Genomic DNA, 20290 nt, shown 5'->3' with positions numbered 1-20290 from the left:
GCTGGCCACTGAAGGAGAAGGGGACTCATGTCCAAAGGCCAATTGCCTCCCTGCTGATAAGGGGGGTAAGAGCTTTTAAAGGGGAGTTTCAGGGGTGTACAGGCAGATGGAGAGGCCTACATGCAGAAACAGCAGTAACCTGACAGCCATCTTCTCATTGGTCCTGGAATGGTCTGTCATCTTTATTATTTTAGGTACGGCTCATCTTCATTTCCAGGGTTAGTGTTCCCTTTCCCTTGAGGCCAGTTCTTGGGAACTGTGGCAGCTTCTGTCATGGCTATAGACTGGTCATCACTTGGTCAACTTCTCCACCTGGCAGGGGTTTCAGTGTAGTTCTGGAGACTGGGAATTCCAAGACAGATGAAGGTGCTGGCAGATTTGGTAAGCTCTCAAGAGTTTACTTTCCGGTTCCTAGACGCTTTGTCCTCATGTGGTGGAAAGGGCAAAATGAGCTTTATACGCTGGTTATTACTACTTCCACAATGGGGTAGGTGGGGGAAACTAAGTAAAGAAATACTTGTTTAGCGAATAGAGAGTGCTGGGTGCTTTGTCCCCATCACCCCATAAATCCTTGTGATAAGCCTAAGAGGCAAGCATTATTATCCCCATTTTACAGAGGAGCTACACCGAGGCTCGGAGAGATTAGGTAACTTTCCCAGGGCCAGTCAAAATTTATGTTCAGGCTTAACTACCAAAAGCACCCCCCTGTCCTCTCACCCCACCACCAGACTTTCATCAATGGCACCAGCTCCATGATTCTAGAGCCCAACAGGGAGAGCGAGATGCTCTGAGGGTTTGACCCTCTTTGTGCCCCACAGCTTGTTTACACAAGACTGGTCTAATCTGGAGGCACAGGAAGAATAAGAATATTGAGAATTAGTCATTCTGCACTCAAAGGACATAAACGGGAGCAGAGGCTTAAATGGTTTGACAATGTTTTGTCCCACCCTGAAACGTGTACTGGAATTTTATCCCCTGCGCCAAACAAACTGTGGAGGTCTTCTTAGAGAACAGGGTAAAAATGACCGAGATACAATCTGGAGCTCCCTTAAGCTTGCAAGTTGCTTGTATGCAAACAGTGGAGGGGTGGGGCAGGAAGAAGGCCGTGGTCTTATCCCGGCTATACACCCAGAGTGTGTGGCCTTGACAAATCTCTAAACCCCCCTGGCCTCAGTTTCTCATATATAAAATAAAGGGGTGTATTGGCTTTCCCTGGGGGTTCAGGGCTTAAGACTCTGCATTTCCACTGCAGAGGCCACGGGTTTGGTCCCTGGGTGGGTAAGATCCCACATGCCTCAAGGCATAGTCAAAAAAAAAAAAAATTAAAAATAAAATAACTTTATTTTCTATAAAGGATGTGAGAAGATGCTCAGAGGTGATAATTACTTGTATCTGGTGGTCAGAGGTTACTACTTCTCTGATTTAGAGTCCATCTTCCAGCTGAGTTAGTCCTGGAAAGAGAGGTCATTCTAGGCCCACAGGATGGTGTTGTCAGCCTTCAGAAATGGAAGTGAGACAGCGTCCCCTACCTTCCCCTTACAGGGCGGGCTCTGTGAACCACAGGCCTTGGGTCCACTTGGACCCAAGGACTCGGGGTGCATCCTTTATCCGTTACTTGGTTCCCTGAGTTTAGGTCCCAGGCAGGGACCCTGAAGAGGCTTGCATTTGCTCTGTTTGGGGATGGATGGTACTGGGGAGCAGTGCACCAGTGTTTGGAACCCCACTTCCTCCTCCTCCATGCTCAGGTGAGGAGGGCCCTCAGGGTGGAGAGGGCCACGGATGCGCCCTAAAAGAGGTGGAAGGAGGCCTTGGGGCTTGTCAGAGGGAGAGGAAGGGAACCAACTGCTGACCTAGGCCTGGGCTGGACACTGAGCTGAGTGATAGATGTTTCCAGAGGCTCCCGTGACAGAAGGTTGGTGCAGTGATTTCTCAGCTCCCTCCCAGCTCACACCTTTTGTGTGACTTCATTTCCCTGTCTTTCCTCGAGCAGCCCCGCCACAAATCAGTGCCTCAGATGAGCTCAGACTTGAGTGTGACTCACGGAAGAGCGTCGGGGCTGCCAGGCCTCAGACAACAGATTACAATCGGCTCCTTCATGGGCCCCTGTGCACGTGGGGCCTCCTCCAGGGGATGCGCTTTGTCTCCCGGCCTGGTTTCCAGGGGCAAACAGAGCGCACAGGTGTGGCTCAGGCCCCACAGGGACCAGCTGGCAGATGGACTCCAGACGTCATCGGGGCCTCCTGTGGCCACTGCTGCTTCACCTGACAGGAATGAAGATCTTAAGAAATCTCACCTCCTGCATCCCTCAACAGTTGGCAAGGAGGGGGCCCCTGTTACTATTTGGGAGAGAGGCACAGAGGCAGCCACGCCTAGATTCCAGAGTGTAGGTGAACGGGTGCCATCCATACTTCAGTAGTACCAGCCATCAGGATCCAGCCCCAGGCCGCAACTCCACCCTTCCTTGCGAGGGGCTGAGGGTTTTCCTACCAGAGAATGTTGGTAGGCTCTTCCAGGCTGGAGGCTGGAAATGCTGTCAGCAATGCCATCAAGGTGAAGCTACAACATGTCATCTCCTAGGGACAGCCAGTCTGTGGGTCATGCCTGAGGGTGTGCAGGCTCTGTGAAGGGAGGGACAAGGTTCACTGAGTCCCCAACCCCAGTGATCCCTTAACAAACAGCTGTTGAATGGCAGAGAGGTGGAAAAGCGTGCATCCCTGAGGGGGTCTGAGAGTGTGACTAGAGAGCTTGGGAAAGCAGAGGTCTCCAGGATTTGGGCTTGGATAGAGAAAAGGGAGAATTAGGGAGGCATTGTGAGCCTCCTCCTTGGCACAACATTACAGTTGGCACATTGCGTGAGTTACTCCTTTTCAACCTTACCCAGGAGTTATTATACCCTCTGTGTGAGTTGAGGTTTGTGAGTCTAAGTGAATTGCCCAAAGATAAATCATTTAAATAGCAAGAGCAGGATTCAAATCCAGGTCTTCTGATTTCCCTGCGTTCATATAGTTAGGCCTTGATGTCCCCCACTTTATACAGAAGAAGACTGAGGTCTGGAGAAGCCAGCTGACGGAAGGCAGAGCAGGAATCAGGACTCAGAGCTCTGGCCTCACTCTTTCTAAGCCCTTCATGGTCTGCCTGATTTTCTCTGGTGACACAGGTCTCCCTCATTCCAGGTGGCACTGCACGCATTCCGAGGCCCATCCTGTCCCCAAGGGGGCCGGGACTCCCCCTATCCCAGTCTGCTTCTTCTCCTGCGTCTGCTCATCGCAAGCCAGGGAATCCCAGGCAGCCCCTTTGGGGCGGGCAGACATCTGGCTCACAGCTGGCCCAAGTATGGCTCATGCAAGGCTATGACAGAGAATGCAGGCTTTGTGTGTGTTTGTTTTTCTTTTCACTGTTGATAATAAAATTGGATAATTAGCCTGATGAATGAGACGCCTCTAGAGACTGGTCAGGAGTCCTGGTTCTACCACTTGCTGAGGTGCTGAGCTGTGCCCCTGGAGTGCCCTCTCTGGGTCCCCATGTTCCTTGTGAAACATCGGAAGTTGTGGCAAATGATAGCCGAGATCTTTTCCTAGTGCTGACTTTCTAGAAATCTATTTAAAACAGGTCAGCATGTATATACCAAAAGAGTCAAAACACTCTTGCTTATGTAGCAAACTCTAAAATTAGGCAAACATAAAAATATTTTGATATTTAAATCAAATTTTGGCATTTTATGTTCCCTTTATCTTTTTATCCTCAAATGAGTTTTTAAAAATAGTCTTTGTTTTATGAAATAAGTATATTTTTCCCTTCATAAATGCATAGAATTTCAAACTCTTATTCTCATGCATTTTCCCCCTAAAATGTAATTTAAAAACCACAAAAATTGAGATGGCTGCAGTGGGATAAACATAAAAACTCTATGGGGTCCCTGTTTATCTTTATCTTATGATGGTGAATTTTACGTGTAAACTTGGGTGAGATTAGAGTGCAAAGTTGTTGGTCAAACACTAGTCCAGATATTGCCATGAATATAGTTTTTAGGTTATGAATAGCAGTTGTAATCAGTTGACTGTAAGTAAAGCAGATTACCCCCACCCCCCGCCGCCATATGTGAGTGGGCCTCATTCAATCAGTTGAAGGCTATAAGAGCCAGGACTAAAGTTTCCTACAGAAGAAGGAATTTCGCCTCAAGATTCAATATACAGGACTTCCCTGGTGGCGCAGTAGATGAGGATATGCCTGTCAGTGCAGGGGACATGGGTTCAATCCCTGGTATGGGAAGATTTTGCATGCCATTGAGCAACTAAGCCCTTGTGCAACAATTGAGCCTGTGCTCTAGTGTCCAAGAGCAGCAACTGAGAGAGTTCATGCTTAGTAGGTTGATAAGGAGTCCAGGGCCCTCAAGGAGGAGAAAGGGGTCCAGGGAGAAAGGACAAACCTTTTTTTCTATATTCCTTTGTCTTAGTCACATGAGAGGTTTTTTTCTTAAGCTCTAAATTGTTATGGCAACAATCTATTTTGCCTAAAACTTACTTTCTTTAAGCCCAGAGCTAATGATTACACCACAAAGCAACTCATCTTGCTCAAGGGTATTTTCCCTTAAACTCTGTACTAATGATTATATAACACAGTATCTTGCTTGAGGACATGTTTCTCTTTAAGAACCTCTGACTAATCCAGTTATCTTATGTGAGAGTGGGTCTGGTAAGACCTCTCTATTGTTAGCAACCAACTGAAAAAGTATATGAGGCCTTGATAAGGCTAGCCAGTGGGGCACTCTCTGCTCCCTTCTGATGTCTATGTTGCTTTCTCTGTCCCCTTTTCACCATAATAAAACTTCTGCCACACAAAGCTCCGAGTGCCTGAAGCCTCGTCTCTGGTCCCGAAGCTAAATTCTGTTCTGCATAGATCATGAATCCGACACCATTCACCCTAGGCCATCACAACTACTGAGCCTGTGTGCTTCTACTCCTGAAGCTCACATGCTCTAGGGCTTGTGAGCCCAAACTATGGAGCCTGTGTACCACAACTACGGAAGCTTTTGCACCCTAGAGCCTGAGTGCCACAAGTACTGGGCTCATGTGCTGCAACTGCTGAAGCCCACATGCCTAGAGCCTTTGCTCTGCAACGAGAGAGCCCACTGCAATGAGAAGCCCGCAGACCATGATGAAGCACAGCCCCCACTTACTATAACCAGAGGAAGCCCGCACAAGGAGTGAAGCCCCAGCACAGCCAAACATCAAAGAAAGAAATGATAAATTTAAAAATACTAAATATATTTATATATATATAAAAGATATAACATAGACATTGGCCTACTAGTTCTGTTTCTCTGGAAAGTGCTGACTGATATATTTGCTAGATTCAAAGATTTTTTTTTTTCCCACCAGAAATGTAATAAAATTCATTATCATTATACATTTTTTCCCCCAAGAATGCTGTCTTCACTCTCTGACTGTGTTTCATCACCATGATGAGTTTGGGACTCAAGCAACCCGAGTGGGACTCCAGTCCTACTGCTTAAAAGTGTGGGGTCTTGTGAGGGCAGGGAGTCCCACTGAACTTCAGTCTCCTTACCTATAAAGCAGGAGCTGGGGAGCAGAGTGTGTGATGATAACCCCTCTGCTCAGGGGTTCCTGGGAAGGTCAGAAGAGATGATGTGTTAAATCATCTGAAACAGAGCATGAACCTGATAAAGAATAAACACAGCTAATATGATGAATAAGATTGCTGCCAAAGGTCTGTATAGTAAAAGCTATGGTTTTTCCAGTAGTCATATACAGGTAAGAGAGTTGGACCATAAAGAAGGCTGAGCACTGAAGAACTGATGTTTTTGAACTGTGGTGTTGGAGAAGACTCTTGAGAGTCCCTTGGACTGAAAGGAAATCAAATCAGTCAATCCTAAAGGAAATCAACCCTGAATATTCATTGAAAGGAGTGAGGCTGAAGCTCTAATACTCTGGTCACCTGATGCAAAGAGCTGACTCATTGGAAAAGACCCTGATGCTGGGCAAGATTGAAGGCAGGAGAAGAGGGCAACAGAGGATAAGATGGCTAGGTGGCATCACCAACTCAACAGACATGAGTTTAAGCAAACTCAGGGAGATAGTGAAGGACAGGAAAGCCTGGTGTGCTGCAGTCCACGGGTCGTGAAGAGTCGGACACGACTTAGGAACTGAACAGCAATAACAAATATGATGAGTATGACTCTTCATCCTTCTATCAGCATTATTAACGGGACTCAAACAATATTTTTGGTGCACCGGCTGGCTGCCAGATTGTATGCTTTGGTGCTGGTGGTGGGAGATGAAAGTCAACATTCTTCCCCTTCAGGAGCTCAGAGTTACCTGAGAGAAGAAAGCTCCGCATGTTCCATGATCTACAGGACAAGACGGTATAAATCATAGCTCTCTCAAGCTTTCAAGGCCCAGCCCAAATCCTATCTCCTTCATGAAACCTTCCCAGACTCCCCTCTTATAAATTAATCTCCCAGCTACCATGTCCCCAGGCCCTTTGGCCTGTGCCTTTCCTGCGGTCCTTACCACTATTTACCTTGTGTTAGAGTGATTTATGCACAGGTCAGCCTCTTCTCCTACAATGTGAGTTTTTGGGGACAGAACTATTTATGAAGGGCCTTTCTGTGACTTTGGCTCCTGCGTGAAGGAGCAACGTAGCCGCATCAACAATCTGCCTCACGCTTAAAAATGATTCTGTGGCAAAATATTGACAATGAAATATAGTTTAAATTATTTTCACAATTTTAATTCCCATAGCCATCTTCTGTTTCTTGGTGTCCATTTTAAAGATGCTGTGCAAGAGGCAGAGAGCTTGCCATGACTTATACAAGGTCACAGAGCCAGTTAGCAGCAAGGCCAAGCCCAGAACTTGGCCTGTTTGGGCTAAGATTTAACTAAGATGACTGTGTTCATATTCCTGGTCCTCTTAAATCACTCTTACCAAGTCCATATCCCGCCATGCACAAGCAGTTTGGCATCCTAGTCATGTGAGTTCCCTCCCTGTTTAGACATAAAATGAAGCCACATGAAACAAACTGCATCCTTTAACTGCCTCTGGCTGTGACTCCTGCCTTGATGATTTTCAGGTTGGCAGAGGCCCTTCTGTAGCAATTTCTCAACAAAACCATGTGGATTCAGAGTGATGACAGCTGGGTGTGCTTGCCCACTGATCTTTCCACTCTTCCTCCCTCACATTTCTCAAGGCCTTGTGACAACACTGAGATATAAGCTCAATTATCTGCTCTTGACAGATGAGAACCTTGAGACTTGAAAGGGTGGGATGAGTTACTCGCCCAAGGCCACACACAGCCACAGTTCAAATCCATGTTTCTTCTGATGCTAAAGACTTTCCACTATGCCCACACTGGATTCCTTCTCTAATTAGGACAGACTTGGAAAGCAGAGACTGATGCTCCTATCTCTAGCTGACCAACTTCATAAGATGCTGTTCAAAGGAGCGGTTTTCTGGGAGAATTAGTCAAAAGCATTTGATGATGACTGTCACCCAAAGGAATCACTTTTGAGATTGGTATCTACTGACAGAAGGCTGAATGTGATTCTTTTTTTTTCCTCTTCTAGTTTGGAGTTTGAACACATTGAATTTCAGCTCAGCCACCTGCAGGCATGTGACCTTGGCAAGTCATATGAACTCGCTGAGATTCAGTTTCTTCATCTGTCAAATTAGAGTAATATTATTGACCACTCAGAGGCTTTTATGAGAATCAACAGAAACAACAAAATCCCAGAGTTAGCCAGTCACATTGTAGGTGATCAGTTAGTGATAATCCTTCTGGGGAACAGAGGGCATCCTGGCTGAGACCTGGGCTGGAAGCATTTGGTCTGCTGTCCCTTGCCAGCTGTCTGACCTTGGGCAAATGACTGAAGCTGGAAGAACTAGGTAAAGTGGAGATGACAGCTGTCACCGATCTCTTGTAATAAGAGAAATGTATGTTAAGTGATGGGCCCAGAGGAAGCCCTCAGGTAGGAGGGAGTTATTATCAGCATATTAGTGCCCCATGGGGCTTCCCTGCTGGCTCAGATGGTAAAGAATCTGCCTGAAATGCAGGAGACCCAGTTCAATCCCTGGGTCGGGAAGATCTTCTGGAGAAGGAAACTGCAACCCACTCCAATATTGTTGTCTGGAGAATTCCATGGATAGAGGAGCCTGGCGTGCTACAGTCCATGGTGTCGCAAGAGTTAGACATGACTGAGCAACTAACACTTCACACTTAACTAAGTGCTCCATGAATACCACTAGTTAGAGAACCAACTTCCATTCCTTCCCTCTTTCCTCTCACATAAAAGAATCTATCAATGAAAATACTCTTTCTGCAGCTTCCTTTGCAGCTAGGAGTAACCCTATGACAGAATTCCGGTAAACAAGACACAAGCACATATCTTCTAAGGGTATCCTTTGAATGGGTTTACTTTCACAATAAGAGGAGGAGACCCAATTAGTGTGGCCCAACACCCCATCACCCCTGATTCCTGCTTTAAATTCAAGGATGATGTCTGAGGCTGGGACCACAAACTCAAAGCCATAGAGAAAAGTCCAAGAGAATGACAAAGATGCCAGCCCGCCCAGCTCTGGGGAGCTGCCAGTGTACACCAGTGCCAGTGGCCATCCATTTATCCAGAGTCCTTGTCGTGTGAGAAAAATAAACCATTATGTCCAAGTCACTGAATCTGGGTTTCCTGTGTACTTGTCGCTGAAATGTTGGCCTAACTGATGTAAGAGGTAAAGGGAAGACAGAAGAGAAAGTCACTAGGTGGTTTTGACCAGCAACTTTCCAGCTCAAGGAAACTTACAAATGCTCCACATAGACTCTCTGCTCTCCTCTTTCTGTGCTTTTTCTTACAAGAATCTCCCTAGCAGGAGCTTTCCTGCTCTGTTCTGCCTCCCAACACTCATCTCTGAGTGCCTAAATCTTCCCATTGGAAGGACTGATGCTGAAGCTGAAACTCCAATACTTTGGCCACCTGATGCAAAGAACTGACTCATTTGAAAAGACCCTGATGCTGGAAAAGATTGAGGGCAGGAGGAGAAGGGGACGACAGAGGATGAGATGGTTGGATGGCATCACTGACTCAGTGGACATGAGTTTGAGTGAACTCCAGGAGTTAGTGACGGACAGGGAGGCCTGGCGTGCTGCGGTTCACGAGGTCGCAAAAGTCGGAGACAACTGAGCTACTGAACTGAACTGAACTGAACTGAAATCCTCCCAGGCTCAGCCTAGCACCACCTCATCCATGAACCATCTCCATCTCTCCACGTACAATGGATCTGTCTTTACATTTCTGTTTTACACACTTTGGGGTCTTATTTTTTTAATTATATTAAGTATTGTGTAGTTTGTTATTAGCATTCCTATCTTATCTCTTCTCACAGAAACTAAGCTCTGTTACATACATTATTTCTAAATAAGATTGTGCATGAAAGGTGTTTGGCACAATCTTACAAAAAATTAGATATTATCATTATTTTGTACTTTCAATGTTTGGCCTATTCAGTCACCACATATGTACCAAGAATCTACTTAGTACAAACATGTACTGACAATGTACATGTACCATCAGGATTAATAGCATTTGCTCTGACGATAAACAGATTGGGCTCTATGGGACAACTTTCTCAGTTTCTTCATCTTTCAAATAGGGTATTAGAGATATTATGAGGAATAATTGATTTAATATGTCTGAAGCATATAGAACAGTGTATGCTGCTGCTGCTAAGTCACTTCAGTCGTACCCGACTCTGTGCGACCCCATAGATGGCAGCCCACCAGGCTCCCCCGCCCCTGGGATTCTCCAGGCAAGAACGCTGGAGTGGGTTGCCATTTCCTTCTCCAATGCATGAAAGTGAAAAGTGAAAGTGAAGTCGCTCAGTCGTGTTCGACTCTTAGCGACCCCATGGACTGCAGCCTACCAGGCTCCTCTGTCCGTGGGGTTTTGCAGACAAGAGTACTGGAGTGGGGTGCCATTGCCTTCTCCAACAGAAGAGTGTATAGCATGCATCAAACATTTGGGGGATAATATTATTAACCACATTGTCAATTAGTTTCAGGGGATATACCTAACATGCTTTCTACCATATAGTACGACCTCAATAAATATTGAATGGATAACTTTTGGGTAACAGTACATATAAAAAATTCCAAGTAAGACTAATTTAAATTCATATAGAGTTAAGTATATTAACATTCATGAATAATTCACAGTAACAAACATGTGTTTTTTAATTGATTTTCTTTAGAGATTACATTGAGCATTTCACAACAGCCCTTGAAGTAATTGGAGAAGCCCTGGCAAATACCACAAAACCAGAAAGAGGAATGACTTAGGTCAACTAGGAAATTCACTCACTTCTAGACTCCGCAATTGTCTACATGCTCCATGTTTCACCTCAGCACCTGGGGAGGCTTCTACCACCTTCTACGACTTTTTCCAAAGTGAAAGTCAACCCTCTCCTCTCACAGGCTCATGGGAACCCCAGCCCCACCCCAGGCTGAGCCCAACACCCGAGATCAGCTTTGTTTTCAACCCCTTGCTGAGTCTGGGCTCTGTGGTCAGAATACCTGGGTTCGTCCTCCTACCCTGTCGGTGGGAGTGTGAACTGGTGCAGTCGCCATGGAAAGCAGTATAGAGGTTCCTCAAAATGCTACAGATAGAGTTGCCATAGGATCACAGATGGCTCAGATGATGAAGAGTCTGACTGCAACGTGGGAGACCCTGGGTTCAATCCCTGGTTCAGGAAGATCCTCTAGAGAAGGGAATGGCAACCCACTCCAGTATTCTTGCCTGGAGAATTCCATGGACACAGGAGCCTGGCAGGCCCCATCCCATGGGGCTGCAAACAGTTGGACATGACTGAGTGATAACATTTTCACTTTCACTTTATGAAATGGCAATCCCCCTCCTGGGCATATATCCAAACAAAACTATAACTCGAAAAGATACATGCACTTCCAGTGTTCACTGCTGTACTACGCAGCCATAAAAAAGAATGAAATAATACCATTTGCAGCAATATGGAGGGATCTAGAAATGGTCCTACTAAATGAAGTCAGTCAGAAAAAGAAAGACAAATATCATATATCACTTATATGTGGAATCTAAAGTATGACAAAAATTAACTTACCTATGAAACAGAAATAGACTCACAGACAGAGAATAGGCTTGTGGTTGCCAGGGTGTTTGAAGCGGGAGAAATTTATTGTGAGTTTTGGGTTAATAGGTGCCAACTACTATGCATGGAATGGATAAACAGCAAGGTCCTACGGTATAGCACAGGGAATAATATCCCATATCCTGTGATAATGAAAAAGAACCTGAAAACTATCTATCTATCTATCTATATATATATCTGAATCACTTTGCTGTATGGTGGAAATTAAAACAACATTGTAAATTAAGGATACTTCCATAAAACGATGGGCTTAAATGGGCTTCCCCAGTGGCTCAGCAGTAAAGAATCTGCCTGCTATGCAGGAGTTGCAGGAGCCCCAGTTTCAATCCCTGGGTCGGGAAGATTCCCCTGCAGGAGGGCATGGTAACCCACTCCAGTATTCTTGCTTGGAGAATCCCATGGGCAGAGCTTGGTGGGCTACAGTCCATGGGGTTTCAAAGAGGTGGACACGACTCTTTGTGGCTGAGGAGTGTTCCACGGTGTGTTGGGAACACATCTTCTTTGTCCTTTCATCTGTTGATGGACATTTAGGCTGTTTCCATGTCTTGGCTATTGTAAATAGTGCTGCAGGGAACATCAGAAGTACATGTCTCTTTTCAAATGCCCTGGAGGGGGATTGCCATTTCATAAAGTGAAACATAGAGCGACTTAGCATGTAGCACCCTGAAATAAATGTAAAAAAGAGAATGCCTGGGATGAGATTCTTGTCCTGCTACTTGCTAACAATCCCTCTGGGCCTTAGTCCACTATCGCACAATGGATACAATAGTACGAGTATCCCTCATACTGAGTGACTGGGGAGCTGAGTTAATCCAAGTAAAGTGCTGAGTGCTGTGTGGAGCACAGGCTGTGTGCTCAGTAGGTGTGACTCGTCTCGTTCTAGTCCCCCAGCAGGGCAGCCTCTCTGAGCTGCTCCCTGAGCTCCTCCCATACTTCACAACTTAGCACTTGTTCAGTCCCATAACAGTCTCCTCCCTGATTCAGCCTAGATTGAATATTCTACCTCCATTTCAAGAGAACAAGACTCTCTAAAGACCCCAGGTGTTTGTTAGCACACACTCACATCAAATGGTGACTAGAAAGGCATGTCCGACATCCCAGACTAGTAGCATCTACAGGTGCTTGGGAAAGGGGTCCTTTAAGGGATTCACTTTTAAGATTGTTGCTGTTGAGAGTGACACATCATTCTTTTTTGTTGTTGCTGTTCTTCACTGTATAAACTGCTATTGATTCGTCCAGACTCATTACAAATGACACCCTCAGAGGGTATATGACACGGCACAATCATACATTCCCAGAGTTTATCATCTTCAGGGGGAAACCACAAATAAACAATTGCACTCTCAACAGCCACAGACAATCTTAAAAATGAATCACTTGAAGGACCCCTTTCCCAAGCCCCCAGGGTATTTAATATGCCTTTCTATTCACCGTTTGAGCAAAGCCTGAGAAAGAGAGCTGTGTTCTCTTGAAATTGAGGTAGAATATTTGACCTGTGCTGAGTTTGGGAGGGGACTGGTATCTGTGGGGTGCCCACCACATGTTGGCCCTGCAGGAGGGCTTACGCCCTCATATTGAATCTTTACTACCATCCTACGAAGTAGACGGTGTTCCTCATTTTAAACAGGAGGAAACCAAGGCACAGAGTGGTCTTAGTACTTGCTTGCATTTACTCAGCTATATACTGACTCTAGAATTTGCATTCGGATCTTTGTGCTGACAGAGTCCTGTCCCGCTGGGTTTCGTTGAAGACGGGATGGAGCGGTCCGGGATTAGGGGAGAATGAATAGAGGAGTTTGGGCAGGCAGGAAAGCCAGACTTTTCTCCCCTCGCCAATCCTATTAAGGGCTGATTCTGACTAAAATCCTGCCAGGTGTACATCAACAAGAGAGGAAAACATTCCTGCGAAGGCTTCTTTTATTTGCAGAGTAGGAATTATCCGGCCATGATCACCGGAAGAAGTGTTTTGCTTGGAAACCAAGAACTCTGGCCATCGTCGTCTTCTGAATTCATATCGAATTACTCATGGTGTGCTGGAAAGCCTGCTTTAGAGGAAGTCATTCCTAACTGGGGATCTGGGTTCTGACACACGAGTTGCCAGACTTCAGGCTAGTGATAGGAGCTGACGGAACCTCAGTTGTCTCATCTAAAAATGGGATTATCAGAGATATCAGCTCAGAGGATGATAATGAGGGACTATTAAATGCCTGTATGATTAGGGTGCATGCCTAATTGTTCGTTCAAATGAGGACACTGCCTGGGGAGAGTCCTGCTGAGAATTATGCTGGGACAACAGGGGTAAACTGATGCCATCCTGTGCAAACTGGTCACACTAGGGGTGAGTGGTAAGAAGCCCCCCAGCAGAGGGGCTGCCACCGGGTAAGCCCCGCACATGCCCTTCCCTGACAGTATTTTAAGCACAATACCAAAGTCAAGCTACTGTAGTGCACCATTTATCAATTTTCTGACCGTATTAGACTCACAGGCAGAGATGTGAGCTCAGCCTGGCTCCTATTAGTCTTCAGTTAGTCATTTTTCTAAGGCTGATCAACTGTGAACATGTGCAGACTCATCTACATCTGATTTCTAAGTCATATTTCTAAGTCTGACCGACTGCGAACATGTGGAGACTCATCAGTACAACACAGAGGCTTCTCAGTGTAGTCAGAACAAGACCACGGGAGAGAGTTTGTTCATAGGCAAGAGGAAGGAAGGTGTGTGCTGTAATCTATTTAAAAACAGACAGAAGACACAGCAGCTTCAGAGCAGAAGATGGGAGAGGGGATGTAAATGCACAGCAGGGAACAAGTTAGAACACCCAATTTAGTCACCTATATCTACCAAGGAGTGAAGATGCAGGGGTCGAAATAGTCCAGCAAGGAGAAGCGTCTTTAGCAACTGCTGGACAATAAAGTTAAGTTGCTCAGTCGTATCCGACTCCTAGCGACCCCATGGACTGTAGCCTACCAGGCTCCTCCGTCCATGGGATTTTCCAGGCAAGAGTACTGGAGTGGGTTGCCATTGCCTTCTCCAGGCAATAACTGGTGGAAATAACAGGGGAGGAAGGCAGAAATCCTAGGATTTCATTCTCCCAGATAAGCAGGGGATACTTAGTACCTATTTGTTTCTTTCCTCTGCTTCTTTTGTGGTAAGGATTTATAAAGTAATCTGAGAAGGTGATTTACAGTTTACACCCACAGCCTAGAAGCTGATGATCACGAATGCCTGCCTGGTCATCAATTTTTCTTCCTTTCCTCCCCACTCCCTACCGCCTCCTTTCCTCTCAAAGCTCTTTATTGAGCCAGGCACTGAGGATGCGGGGATGAAGAGACAGGTTCGTATTTGTCAGGGAAGAAAGGCGCTGAGCAGATAATGAACCACAACTGGAGTAAGTGCCCTGAGATAGAATCCGCTCCTCACCCCAGACCCTTGACTTTTGCTCTGGTTGACATGTCCCTGTGTCCTCAAAGCATCTGACGAAACACGTCCAACACTGAGCTCATGGTCTTCCTCCCACATTCTTCCAGCCCCTATTGTCAGAGTTGATAGGATCACTAACTCTCAAGCCCTTGTCTTTTTACTACACCACAGCGCATGGTTCACCGGAGCAGAGTCTTGGGGAGAAGGTGATTTGTGTTTTTAGAGACCTACAGAGAGCTGTGGTGTTGGAGAAGACTCTTGAGAATCCCCTGGACTGCTAGGAGATCAAACCAGTCAATCCTAAAGAAAATCAATCCTGAATATTCATTAGAAGGGCTGATGCTAAAGCTGAAGCTCCAATACTTTGGCCACCTGATGCGAAGAACTGCCTCACTGGAAAAGACCCTGATGCTGGGAAAGACTGAAGGTGGGAGAAGGGGATGACAGAGGATGAGATGGTTGGATGGCATCACCAACTCAATGGACATGAGTTTGAGTCAACTCTGGGAGATGGCAGTGGGCAGGGAGAACTGGTGTGCTGGAGTCCATGGGGTTGCAAAGAGTCAGATGCAACTGAGCGACTGAACAACAACAGAGAGCTCATGGGAGAGCGAGTGTTGGGGGCTGCACATTCTGACCATTAACTCTGGGTTTGCTTTACAAATGAATGTGTGTGTGGAGGGGGGTGGATATGGTGGCGGGAAGTGAATTTGTGAGTCAAGATAACAATCCTGGCTCTGATGAATCTAAGTCCCTCTCCCCTTCTGCTGTGGAATCACCTTCCCCTCTTGCTTTGTCATTTTCATCATCAATAGCAACAAAAACCCAAAATGCAGAACTCAAGCCTCTGTTCAACCTGCATTCTCAGAATAAGAGAGGCTCATTTGCTAAATGCCTTCTGTGACAAGAAGACAGCAGGTCTGGTTGCAATCGCCACCTGATACTCTCCACCCCATCCCTCCTTATCTATCATCTATTTACCCATTTGAGTAATGGGAGGGAAAACCAGCTCTGTAATCAATCTCATTTTCCCTGAGTGCTCAGAGTTAAAAATCATTTGCATTTCGACAATGGCCCAGCAGTTCCTTACCCCATCCATCAAGGTGAATGATAAATTGGCTGCCCAGTTTCTGTCTGATCTTTAATTGAATAACTGCATGCTATCAACACAAATTTGCAGTTTGGCCTAGAGCTTATTTTGGGGTGGTGGGGTGGGCTTTGCTTCTTTACTAAAGTGTTTCCAATTTTAAATTTATATTATGTCCATATAATAGTGTGTATGGGTTTGGAGAGAAAATGGGGGTGGTGGACAAAGAGAGGGCAGAGTGATGGGGCTGGGAAAGAGGGTACATGAAGGGGCGAAAGCACGCAAACCACTAATTAAAATGGGAAAACAAAGTTCTTTCACTGGGGCCACAGGCAGTGAATGTTCCTTGCAAGAAGAAAAAAAAAAAAGTGTAGCCCCTAATACTTAGAGATTTGCAACTGGGTAATAACTTTGTAAAATGTGACGGACAGTTACCGGATTATCTCCTTAATCACACCTTTATTTCTATTAAGCAGGGCTTACGCTCCCAGCAGGTTTCAAACATGTGTTAACACTGAACATCCCATGAAGGAATCAAAGGGCCATAGTGACTGCAGCTTTGTAGAGGGACTCTACAAATAGAAGCATCCAGAGAGAGGGGCAGAAAAACCAGTGCAGGGCAAAAACAGCCTCAGTCTGCTCTGGCTTAAATAAATCTCTCTTCCCCCCAACCACTGCAGAATGTCAGGAACTTTGGAGGGAGATGATAGAAACACAGGGAAAGGCATACAGATCAGCAATACTGCAGAAATTCTTCTTCCTTTTTTTTTTCTTCAATGAAATCTTAGGATTCTAAGAGTTGGTTGTTTTAAAGGACTAATTCCCATAAGACATAATTAGCATTTATATGACATTTTATTATGAGTAGTCTTTTTCTTACAATCCAAATGTGTAACCACTCTGAATAGTTAACCTGCCAGTAAACCCTCAGCAAGAGATGAAAATGATCAGAGTCCCAGTTTGTGGTTTAAAATTGAGCCCCTCATAAGGTACAAAGTACTCTAGTAGTTACTGGAATCTCTTCCCAGGAGTTTGCACAGGAGGGAAAAAAGGGGATAGATGCTAATGAAGGATGCAGACTAAGTACTGACTATCTATTAACTTGGCCAATCCTACCTTCTGCACTGTGGATACTGGTATCCCATATTGGAAATGAGGAAACTGAGCCCAGAGAGATCCATTAACTTGCTCATACTTACAAAATCATGGGATTTAAACTCAGATCCTCCCCCTCATTAGCCAGCTTAAGTGAAAGGAACAAAGAGCTCAGCAGCTATTTGGAGGTCTTCTTTCTGGATCCTGTTTTTAAGGATCCTTGCTTCCCCTCTGTTTTTTTAAAATTCCCTTCCAATATCCAAATGTGCTCATAGTTTCCACTGACTCTTCCATATTTACTCTTTTCTACCCTGATCTGTGCCTCACAGAACAGCCACCCTTGCTCTCTGGCATTGTGTCCAGCCAAGGGAGGACCTGGAAGCAGACTGGAAGGAGGGACAAGATGACACTGGGGTTTCTCCCTCCCAGGCTCCCTCCCTGCAAAGTTGCAGCAGTGGTTGCCCAGGTCCCGCAAGGTGGCCATCTTCACAACAACTGTCTCCAAACTGCAATAATCCAACAGTTGATGAGTGCCTGAGAGCCAAAATTTGAACTGTGGTGCTGAAGAAGACTCTTGAGAGTCCCTTGGACTGCAAGGAGATCCAACCAGTCCATCCTAAAGGAAATCCGTCCTGAATATTCACTGGAAGGACTGATGCTAAATTCCAATACTTTGGCCACCTGATGTGAAGAACAGACTCATTGGAAAAGACCCTGATGCTGGGAAAGATTGAAGGCAGGAGGAGAAGGGGATGACAGAGTTTGTACATGAGTTTGAACAAACTCCAGGAGATAGTGAAGAACAGGAAAGCCTGATGTGCTGCAGTCCATGGGGTTGCAAAGAGTCGGATAAGACTTGGTAACTGAACAGCACCAATAACAGTTTCCCAATGTTTTGATCTCAGAATCCTTTTAGAAATAGTGGAAGACACCCCTCCCCAAGAGCTTTTGTTTTTCTCTCAATGTTTACCATGCTAGAAATTAAAACTGAAAAATTCTAAAACACAAGACCTGCAAACGTACATTCCAGGAGCCATCAGAGTGGAGACACCATCTCAGGTCACATAGATAGAAAACTCCCTTGAGTGCTCATGATGGAACAAGAACAGAAGAGGCAAAAAACTATCTCAGTATCTCTTGTAAGATGGTTTTGACACTGTGGATCTCTGACAGAGTCTCAGGGATCCCACAGGCTTCCAGCCTAAGAACCGCTGCGCACACTCAGACGCGCTCCAGGACGCTTCTCCAGCCTCGCTAGGCTTCTCACTCTGCCTGGACCTTCGTAATTCAGCTTTATGCTTCTCTCCTCCACCACTCCGATGTTTTGAGTACGCCCTCTGTTTTCTACCAGAATGCTGACTCATCACAGACCAAGGGGTGGCTGGAAATTTACCTTGGAAATAGTGCTGGGGCCAGAAGAGGCTCAGGAATGCCAGCAGCAAAGAAAAAAGATATTCCTTCTGCCTGCACTGACCTTTTTCCTTTGAACGTTGATTCATCTTTTCAATGGTATTTATTAGTTCCTCACTGATGAAAGGGTGTATGTAGAATCAGAGAGATGACGGCTTCTTTTTCCTGGACTCAGGCCAGAATGTAGAGATCTACATGCTGCCAGAGATGTAGACAAGACAAACCCTCCTCAGAGGAGACTCGAAACGAGTTAGTGAGGAAGAAATGAAGGAAAGTTTCCTCTGAAGGAGAGGAATTTCTTCCCGTCTTCCAGGCTCCCACTGAATTTGGATCAGATCTCAATTGTCCCATATCACTTTATATTGTCATTTATATAACATAGTTCTCTCCCCTCTTCTAGACTGTAAGCTCTTCAAGACGCTTTCAGTCACCAAGGCAGTTCTACCTTCAGTGTGTGATAAACGTTTATTGAAGGATGGAGTAGAGAGAGAACTCTTTCATAACGACCATTTTGTTGCCCATAGTCAAGAGGAGACAGTTCATGCTTAGCTGCAAAGACCTGTGTTTTTTTTCTTGAAGAGTTTTCTAGAGGATAATTGATCTGCAACAAAACTCCATATATTGAAGATGTATAATTTGATGATATTGGAACATATGCCCATGATACCATTAGCACAATCAAGGATAAAGCAAATACCACCTAAACTTTTCTTAAGCTTGTGTCTCTTCTTTACCATTTTTTGTGGTAAGAATATGTAATATGAGATTTACCCTCTTATACGTAACAAATTTTTAAGTACAAATACTGTTAACTGTGGGTACCTCGTTGTGCAACAGGTCTCTAGAACTTGCTCATCCAGCTTAAATGAAACTTTATACATTGTTGAACAATAACTTTCCATTTCCCCCACACCTAGCCCCTGACAAGTGGAATCATGCGGTGTTAGTTTTACAAATCACACGGGAAGTCATTCGATATGCCTGTAGAAGCAGAAAGGGAAGCCCCTGAAATGTTTATGCAGGTGTTGTGATACCTTTGGGATAAATGATTGGAAATAAAAAGCCCCGAGTTTCCATCTCAGCCCCAGCACTGACTAGTGGCACTGCCTTTCACAAGTCACTTCCTTTCTCTGAGCCTCATGTCCTCAGAATGAATGGTTTGGCAGAGTGAATGCCAACTTACGCTTCCACATTTCAGGGTGCCACTGCAAGGGATCTGAAATCTACAAGGGTACCAAACATTGGTGGATGCCTTAAAAATTAGTATCTCTGACACGTATCTGAATTACGTTATCACGTATGTGGAGATGTGCTTATAATTGATGAAATATGAGACTCAGGTCGTTCTTGAAATTGGTATGTATATCTTGACATGTATGTATATTCCAATCAAAAGATAATAAAATTATTTAGTGTGTCATAATCTGACTCTAGAGAGAAGCTCTTCTTCTTGGAAAAACTGGAAATTGCTGAGCCTCAAGCCTTAGTTTTGCCTCTGAAGGCTCTAGATCTGATGCATGAAGCAAGAATGGACAGTTTTTCTCACCTGCAGATTGGAAGGGCTTTGCTCACCACTGTTATATATACTGATGGAGGAAATATCTGCCTAAAGCCAATGAACACATCTTCTAGTTTTCTAGTTCATTTCTTTCTCCACAGACAGCACCCATGACGTAAGCACAAGCCCCATATTATGAGAAGAGCCTGAAAGTGTTTAAAGTGTGTGGTGGAAAGACATTCTTTTTTTTTTTAACCAGACAAAGCAATTTTTGCCCTCACCTTCACCCATTGTAATCTATAATCTTCACTCAAAAATATTTTAGAAACTTCCTTTCTCCAACAGATGAGACGGGTTTGAAGAAGAACTAAGGCTACAGAAAACATGTTTGGGGAGCCACTATACAGATGAAAAGAAATTTGTTAACTCTCAGGGAAATTTGTCAATGCCTAATTCAAGAAATTCATTGACAACTGAATGGGAATTGTCAACTCTTAGAACCAATGAAATGTTCCCTTGGTATCTCTAATTTTCTTGAAGAGATCTCTAGTCTTTCCCATTCTGTTGTTTTCCTCTATTTCTTTGCATTG

The sequence above is a fragment of the Bos mutus genome, chromosome 29 (genome assembly GCF_027580195.1).
Source record: "Bos mutus isolate GX-2022 chromosome 29, NWIPB_WYAK_1.1, whole genome shotgun sequence".
Classification (NCBI taxonomy): Eukaryota; Metazoa; Chordata; class Mammalia; order Artiodactyla; family Bovidae; genus Bos; species Bos mutus.
This window is presented reverse-complemented; position numbering follows the sequence as displayed.